Genomic DNA, 9,716 nt, shown 5'->3' on the forward strand with positions numbered 1-9,716 from the left:
CCTAGTATAGTGATGTGCCCTAATACCCTAGTATAGTGAAGTGCCCTAATACCCTAGTATAGTGAAGTGCCCTAATACCCTAGTATAGTGAAGTGCCCTAATACCCTAGTATAGTGAAGTGCCCTAATACCCTAGTATAGTGATGTGCCCTAATACCCTAGTATAGTGACGGTTGTCTGTTTTTTTTTTTTTTTTTTTTTTTGGTTGAGATGTTAAACTCTGTGGTCATTAAACATGCAATGGCACTTCTGGTAAAGAACAGGGGTGTAACCCTGGTGTCCAGACCAAATTACCTCACTCATATGTGTGTGTGCAAAATCTACCAGCAGAGGGCTCTACAAGTGTTGCATGCAGAACTGTTGCAAACAATTTATTTGTAATGAATTTAAACAAACAAATTGAGTTTAATAATGTTCAACTTAGTTTGTTTGTTTAAATTCAACACAAATAAATAGTTTACAACCATTTAACGTAAAAAAAATGAGCAAATCCAAAGAATCATCTTTGAATATTTTTTTCAGTGTATCTCCTGCAACTAATACTGTATTAACATTGATGTTCATCAACTGAAAACCCACTTTTTGTCTGCAAAAACATCAATACGTGTAAGATGGAAGATGAAATCTTGCAGTCTTTAGATGGGAAGAAAACAACACATGCTATTTTTCTTTAGTCAGTGGTTGGGTTGTTTTTGTTTTGCTGAAGTAGGAACTCAGATAGTTCTGCAACTCACACACACACCAGTAAAGCCAAAGTGCATCTGTTCACACAGTCAGTCGCTGTTGATCTGCTGCTCTTCAACACGGTAAGACAAACACACTGGTATTTGACTGATGATTAGTGTAGATGAAGCTCATATAACACATGATTTGTGACATGAGAAATATCTTGTGTTGATCTCAGTCATCAGTTGATTTACACACACTGATGTTGTGCATTAATAATCTGCAGATGTGTAAAGATCTTCCTAACACTAAGAGCTGTTTAGGGTGATGTACATTTACTGTTGATGAGTGTAGAAGTGATGATTAATGCTGGATTCTAGATAGATTTGATGCTGATGTGGCTCAGAATGGCTCCTGCTCTTCATCTGATCTTTCTGCTCATCATTCACAGTGAGTCAATCTTACATTCACATCACTGCTTTATTTCTCTGCATTTACACACACCACACAATCAGACATTATTCAGCAGGTTTCTGTGCTCTGATGATCATCTGTCATGAAATCCTCCTGTTTTTGCATTATTTCCACACCCTTGTTTTAAGATGTTGATGCACTAGTGCTGACACTATCTTCATGGTGACAACAGCCAATTGGACCACAACACAGAAAAAAATGGCTTTTGACAGTTAGTCAATGACAGTCTGTGAGACAACAACCGAGAGACAATCAGAGATTCATGCGAGAATCATTTCTGCTAAATCATCTTGGTCTGTCCTGGGCATAAATGGTAGAAATTTCTTATTGTAAATATCTACATACAGTGAGGATAATTCAGCATCCTCCAGTGTTTGTCATTTATGATAAAAGCTGCAGTTTAATTGAACTTGTAGTTTACATGTTAGAACATTATAAATATTCCTAGTGTTCCTAGAGTCTTACAGTCCAGTGTAACTGATAAACTATATTTTAGTCATGGCTATCTCTGTGTTTCAGGGGTTTCTGCTGCTGATTGGGGTGTGAATTACAGTCCTAAACAATTCTGTGCACTACAGAACTCAACAATGACAATCAGCTGCACTTTTACATACCCGACTACTGGATATCAGATCATGAAAGTGTTCTGGACTAAAGACCCTACAGATTGGCAAAACCCTCCAGATCTTTCTAATAACCCTGAATACAGTCAGAGGCTTCAGTATCTGGGAGATAAACAGCAGAACTGCACCGTCAGACTGAGTCATGTGACAAAGAATGATGAAGGCCGGTATTATTTCAAATTCATTACTAATGTAACAGGAGGACAGTGGACTGGTTATCCAGGAGTGGTTCTCTCTGTCACAGGTGACTCTCCTGAGGTTTCTCTCTTCTTGTGGTCATTATGTAGAATAATAATCAGTGTATGAGAGCAGCACTAGATATAATGTGTGTGTTGTGTTCAGATCTTCAGCTGGAGTCTCCTGAGAGAGTGACAGAGGGAGATTCAGTCCGTCTGACATGTAACAGCAGCTGTAATCTGACTGACACACCAACATTCATCTGGTACAGAAACTCACACACATTGACTAATATTGGAGATGAACTCAACATCAGCTCAGTCAGTAGAACAGAAGCAGGACACTACAGCTGTGGTGTGCAGGGACAAACGTACATCTCTCCTGCTGTTTATCTCAATGTCAGATGTAAGTTTTCATCTTTTTGATTTAACCTTTAAGTATGTACCTTCTTAAAGCATTCAGACCTCCAATAAATGTAAACGTAGTCAATGCATAAATTAAATATCAATCAAAATCATAAAATATTCACTTATCCAAAAGGGCCACTAGATGATGTGAAAGCTGTTGTGTGATTTTAGTCTTAAGCAATGCTTTTTAGTTCTCTCTCTCTCTCTCTCTCTCTCTCTCTCTCTCTCTCTCTCAACATGTTAGTTTATTTACCAATTCCCACTATCTTTTTACCTTCCTATTATTAATATATTGGCTGTATAAGAAGCTAATTAGAAATGGTGTGTATGTTAAATCTAAACTAATATCTAAGTTAATGGATTGTGTATAATGAGAATTGTACTTTAAAATAAAGTGAACCAAATTAATTTGACAACTTTGTTTCTTACATTGCTTATATCTAGGTAAATATAGTGAAATACATGGACAACATTTGTGTAACATATGTGTACATAAGGGAGTCAACCAAATATAAAAGCACATGATCAGGGGTTTCAGGTCAAAATGGACAAAGAAAGACCCGAACTGACTTGATCGTGTGTATTCACAGTAAAGACAGCAGAAAAGTTGTTGTTTTGAATGTGATGTCTGTGTAGGCTGTGTTTACTTCACCGTATCCTCCAGTGTGTTTTGTCATTTGGTTCCTTTTTTTTCTGTTTCCCGCATTAGTTCCTCTGTATCGTGTTCATCTGTCTTTGTTGTGGATCTGTGCGTGTTTAAGTTCCAGTTTTCCTCTTGCTCCCTGTCCAGTCTTAACATTAAGGTTTACCCCTGTTCTTTGTAAGAGGATTACTCAGTTAGCTGGATTTGGTTATTGACGTTTTGACACGGTCCAGGATTGTTTCGTTCTTCAAAACTCATCCGAGAGTTGTATAGCAGCTGGTCTGGTAGCTCAAACCTGCTCCTGAGCAGCAGCTTATTTCATATAAACATGATTAGATTGGGTCATTTTAAGCAAAGGGGGTACTGAAAGTATGTACCGAATGCTGATATTTACTTACAGTAGTGATCTATAGGTGATATACACTGACATACAGTTGAAGTCAGAAATATTCGCCCCCTTTGAGGGTTTTTTTTTTTCTCTCTCTTCTTTAAATATTTTCCAAATGACGTTTAACAGAGCAAGGAAATTTTCACAGTATGTCTGATAATATTTTTTCTTCTGGAGAAAGTCTTATTTGTTTTATTTTGGCTGGAATAAAAGCAGTTTTAATATTTTTAAAAACTATTTTAAGGTCAATATTATTAGCCTCTTTTAAGCTAACTTTGATAGTCTACAGAACAAACCATCGTTATACAATAACTTGCCTAATTACCCTAACCTGCCTAGTTACCCTAATTAACCTATTTAAGCCTTTAAATGTCACTTGAAGCTGTGTAGAAGTGTCTTGAAGAATATCTAGTCTAATATTATTTACTGTCATCATGACAAAGATAAAAATAAATCAGTTATTAGAGATGAGTTATTAAACTATTATGATTAGAAATCTTTTTCTTTTTTAACCAATAAATAAAAGATAAGGGTAGCACTTTATTTTGATGGTCTATTTGAGTATTAGTTGATTGTCTGCTTAATATCTATTCATACTGCTTCTTTAACAGAAATTTAACTAACTATAAGTGCATGTCAGCTCACACTAACAGTCTACAAATAATCTATTAAGAATTAGTTGGCATGTAGACGCATTGTAAATTAAATTTAACAAACAGACCATCAAAATAAAGTGTGACCAAGTCAGGAGGTGGTTCTCTTCAAGAGATCCAAAGAACTTTTTAATGCAAACACATACTATTTTAACATACCGACCCAGCTTCAGTTCAATTTCTGTATAATTATATATAAACATGGCAAACATTTTTGTTTTTGTTTTTAAAGAATGATAATTTATGAGAGTCATGTGATTGTTTGGACAGCTAATAGTAATTTGATGCTTCGCAAAAGCTGCACATATACTTTACCAATATTAAAATGTTTTTTTTAGGCAATATTTATTCAAACAGCCAGTTATTCCTTACACCGCATAATTACCAAACCTGAAAAGGCCACTATAATAAAGAAAATCTGCTCTACAAGTCAAACTATATAAATTGCTAAATACTCTCGACACATGAAAGTGTAAAGCCTGCAGCCCACAACAAAGGTGGAAAGTTATCATTTATTTAACAAACAGTTTACTACGAAATCTGCCCTTTTGCTCACATGGATAATTGAATATTAACTGGATGATGTCAGGTAATCTTATGAACACAGCCTTTAAGTAATGTGCGACATTTTTACGTTTCACCTGCAGATGCTCCAGATACTCCTGTGATCTCCAATAGATCTGCTGTAATAATGGAGGGAGATTCAGTGACTCTGAACTGCAGCAGCGACTCAAACCCTCCTGCAGAAATCAACTGGTATAAAGCAAATACATATCTGAATTCTGGAGGAGTCTTCAACATCTCCAAGATCAGCTCTGATGACAGTGGAGAATACAAGTGTAGAGCCAGAAATGACCATAGAGAAAAACTCTGATCCTGTGACTTTAGATGTCCAGTGTGAGTTACCAATGCTAACTGTGACATGAAACCATTAAAACAACATGTGATATGAAAATATTTTGCCAGGTAACAGTTCAAGTTTATTCTGTTTCAGACCCACCAAGGAGCATCTTCGTGTTCATCAGTGGATCTGCTGTAATAATGTCTGGAGATTCAGTGACTCTGGGCTGCAGCAGTGACTCAAACCCTCCTGCAGAAATCAACTGGTATAAAGGAAATAAATATTTGAATTCTGGAAGAATCTTCAGCATCTCCAAGATCAGCTCTGATGACAGTGGAGAATACAAGTGTAGAGCCAGAAATAACCATGGAGAGGAATACTCTTTTGCTTTGATTTTAAATGTCCAGTGTGAGTTTTGGATGGTTCAGTAACTGATATATTGATTCATCTATTGCAATCAAATGTGATGCCTTATTCATTGAGAATCTTAATTATATCACTGTTGTTGTTTTTTTTCTGTTTCAGATCCTCCCAGGAATGTGTCCATCATAGTGTCTGTCACTGATTCTGGTCAGCCTTTTTCTGATCCAGTGAGTCTGATGTGCATCAGTGACTCAAACCCTCCTGCTCTGAACTTCAGCTGGTTTAAGGAGAATCAAAGCTCAGCTGTTGGATCTGGACAGAGTTTCAGTGCAGTACAGAGTGGACGCTTCTACTGTGAGGCTCACAATCCACATGGAGCTCAGAGATCAGACGCCGTCACTGTCACTGGTGAAGCTTTTATCATCACACTCCTGTAACTTCATCAGTCTGGAGAGTTAATCATGATCTGCTTCATCTTTCAGTTCATCAGCATGCAGGGAGAAACATCGTCATCACAGCGACATCTGTAGCAATATTAATCATCTTCATCATCGCGTCATGTTTGCAATGTGAGCTCAATAAAAACTGCAGTGATCGTATAAAACTGAAGTAATATATTTTACTTTGCCAAATTTATCTGACATTGAAGTAAAAAAATATTTTCATCTTTATTCTGACAGTCTTTTTAAAAGGAAGAGCAGAAGATCTGCAGGGAAAGAGTCTGCGGTGAGATGATCTTCATTATTCACTATTTTGACTCAAATTAAGTTGACCGCACTACTGACCCACTAAAAGGTGCTCTAAAGTCAATGGCACGCTATTTTTGTTTATTTGTTTTATTTAAGAGCATGTTAGTGATGTGTGCCTATAGTTGAGTTCACAAAATGTAAACACATTACCCATTACACACACAGGGATGCACAGCAGCACATGTATGATGGCAATTTTATGTCAAAGAGAACCGATCAAACCGTTGATGTTTATGCAGCGGGAGAACTGATCAGCAAGAGATCGTGAGCTTGATGTTTATGTGCACTGTCAACTAATACTTGAAGGGAATGTGAGATTGGAAACTCTGCTTGGTCCATAACTCATTAAGAGAATAAAGACAACCCTTAAACACTATGTGCTGGGTGCCCCAACCTTTTTTGCCATCCTTAAAATACCAAAAGTGGATTCAGACTCACCCTATAGGAGCTCCTGCACCATGTGCTTTAGATCACAAGTTGAGATCATTAAAATAGAGCCACAATGTCCTTCTGTCTGTCCAGAACTCAGACACATATGCAGGTCTGGATCTACAGTCCACGACCTCTGACCTGTACAACACACTTGCTGTAAGTACAAACTCAAAGTCAGGCAATGATCACTGATGATCAGATGACTGATGATCTCTCGCTGTCTTTCACACAGACCGTTCACCACAGACCTGCTGAAAACTCCTGCTCCACTCTTGATCCTCAGAGCTCTTCTGAACATCACAATCCACCAGTAAGAGACAATATCAGCCATAAACCCTCTCAGCAGCAGTTTGATTATTGGATGAGCCTCGTCAAAGAGTTTAATGTGGTTGAGCTTCAGTCTTTCTTCATCTTATTGTCTGTTCAGATCAACAGGAGGAGGCTGCAGTGAGAGGCGGAGCCAGAAATCACCAATCCTGAGATGTGCGGGCGGAGCCACGGGTGACTGACAGGGAGCATTAGTGATGTCAACATGTAACAGTGGTGTTGAAACTGTCTACAAAGTTATTGGATTGGTTTTATGCAGAAATATTAGGATAGTGAAGGAGAAAAGCAATGTTTAGTAATGTGACAGAATCTGTCACAATTTATCATTTTACACTAAATAGGCTCTATCATACACTTGGTAATTTGCTAGTGTCAGCCTGGCGCAGGTATCATTTTCCTGTTTCGCACCATGTTGTTTATATAGCGAATACATTTGCACCCATTTGTGCTCACATGTCTGTGCTGGTCTGGTGGTGTATTGAGGCTCAGTGTTGGCACATTGCTATTTCTTAGACATCAACTAAAAGCTGCTCTAGAGTTAATTACTTAAAGAGCATGTTATTGTTATGCCCCTATGCATGTTGTAACAGTTAAATTTTACTATTATTGTCTGGTTTATTTATTTATCTTTCTGCATTGTGTATTGTTTGGCATGTTTACATGCAATACTGCTTCTGACCACTGGGGGCGCTAGGTTAATTTGCACCCTCATAAAGAGCCACTTACCATAGAGTATGATAAGGTGTTTGGTAGAGTGGACACCACATGGATCCCTTTCACTACCGGCATTCACATTCAGTCCAATGTTTGAGAACTATTGAAGTTATCTCTCAATTAAAGGACTGTTTATATGTTGCTATCCGTGTGCATCTGTTGGCTTGCTGTTCTCACTGGGAGATGCTAAGTTTAACCAACTTCTTGGGGAGAAACATATTCTCACTCAACAGAGGGCAACTTGACTGCTTTCCTACACACAACGACAGTCTCTTTTCTAAGAAGTTACTGGACATCAGAGGGAATTATTGCATCAAGTGCTCTTGATGATAAGTGGTCTCTGACTTTTTTCAGAAAAACTGTTTAGTTTCTGACTTTGGAATGTCTTGTTTACTTTTGTTGTGATTGATGTTTTGCTTGTTTATTTGATGAGAAAACTATACACGTGGGTAAAATAAAACAGTTTACACCTGCTATAATTTGTTTCAAGAGAGCGTTTATTCAGTCAGCCAAATTTCTGTAGAAACACCTCAGAGTAATTCTGAATCAAGGAGTGGAGGTGTTGCAATGTATGCATATACACACTGCTCATTACACACACAGGGACGTACAGCAGTACATAAATATCTTTAAAGGTCTCATGAAAGTATAATAAATTTGTTTAGATGTTAGTATCAGTGTTGTTAGTTTTAAGGAAATCTATAAGCTAGTGTTCTCCAAAACAATGACAAAACTCACATTTAAAAGATATAAAACGGATATAAACATGTAAAGCTTGTAGTTTGTCACTTCCACTTAAATGGATCAACAGTTTTAGCCTATTTACGTCATCTCACACTGTAGTGTCTCGTCACATCATAACCAATCAAATGCTTTCTAGTATCTGACATGCCCCGCCCCTTTCTAGATGCTTCTCATCTGCTTTTCACTTGATGCACTTGAGCTCAACCACTTTCACTGGCAGAGCGGTGATAAAACAAAGCATTATTGGCTGATTTTTTAAAGGGGAGGAGCTACACTATGTCCCACCCTCTGGTGATGTTTTGGTTGAGATTTTAGTCAAACATTGAATAAAAATGCACATTTCAAAGCACTTCAAGAGACCTTAAAATATAAAGAAAAATAAAGATTTAAAATGTAAAAAGAAATATTATTGTCTGCATGAATATAAAATCCTGATCTCCTCCTGTGCCTTCTTTACCTCTGGGCTTTGATGAATCCAATGAAGTTTTCAGTGAATAGTGAATGTGCCATGGCGAGCCCACACCTGACTCTTAAAGGGAATGAGAGATGAGTCTCTGATTGAGTTATTGCATATTACACCCTAATCATCCATAACTGATTAAGAGAATAAGTAAGACCCTTTTAGATCATGTGCTGGTCTAAATCCTTAATTAGCAAAAGTTGATTCAGACACATCCTTGGTGCTTTTGCTCATCTGCTTTAGACTTTTGTGCTCAGATTACTAAAATAGAGTTCAATGTGTAAAACCCTCACTCCACCAGCAGAGGTCTCCATCTCCTGCTACTTAAAGAAATGTGGTTTTCTGATGTACAGTGCTTAAAGTTAAATGAATGTGTTCTGCTTCATTTATAACCAATCATATTGTGAGTAATATCAATATTCTGATTACTCAGTTTTGTTAAGAGTGGCAGTGACTGAAACACTTCTCATCCTGATTTGTTTAATCTTTTACCTTTTTATTTTCAATTGTGTGTAAATGTGCGTCTGTAATTTATTGTTGCTAATGCTTTGTCAATATTGTAAAGCGTTTTACAGTGCCAATAATTCATTCTGCAAATGACAGAAAATTCATATTATGAATCTGCATATTAGTAAAAACACTAATAAACCAATGATGTTGCTGATGTGCATGACACAAGTGGCAAAAGCCCTTTACATTATATATTCATAACATCCTTCCTGTTTCTTTAAACTTTTATTAAATCTCCTTATCCTCCTAACAGTATATTTATTAGAGTAAGACTTAATGAACACCCTGCAGCCCAACACTGAAATTAAAAAAATAAACTGAAATATGAGACTAAAACCCCAGTATAGTGATGGGTCCTAATGCCCTAGAATAGTGAAGGGGTCACTATACTATCACGGTTTGTTGACGGGACGGAGACAAAAATGGTGTTGGATCCAAGTGCATTTAATGATGAAATCGTGCAGTAACAGAAAAACCAAGACATGCAAAATTCAAAGCAACAAAATAACAACAAACAAACAAACAAAACAAGAAGCTATGGCAGAA

At 37.2% G+C, this 9,716-nt stretch overlaps 1 pseudogene; it reads left to right on the top strand.

Moving 5' to 3' along the window:
- The first annotated feature begins 781 nt into the window (after nt 1-781).
- On the top strand, nt 782-7,932 carry LOC108186582 (B-cell receptor CD22-like; annotated as a pseudogene).
- Nucleotides 7,933-9,716: the final 1,784 nt, after the last annotated feature.

This window comes from Danio rerio, chromosome 1 (genome assembly GCF_049306965.1).
Source record: "Danio rerio strain Tuebingen ecotype United States chromosome 1, GRCz12tu, whole genome shotgun sequence".
NCBI classification, from domain to species: Eukaryota; Metazoa; Chordata; class Actinopteri; order Cypriniformes; family Danionidae; genus Danio; species Danio rerio.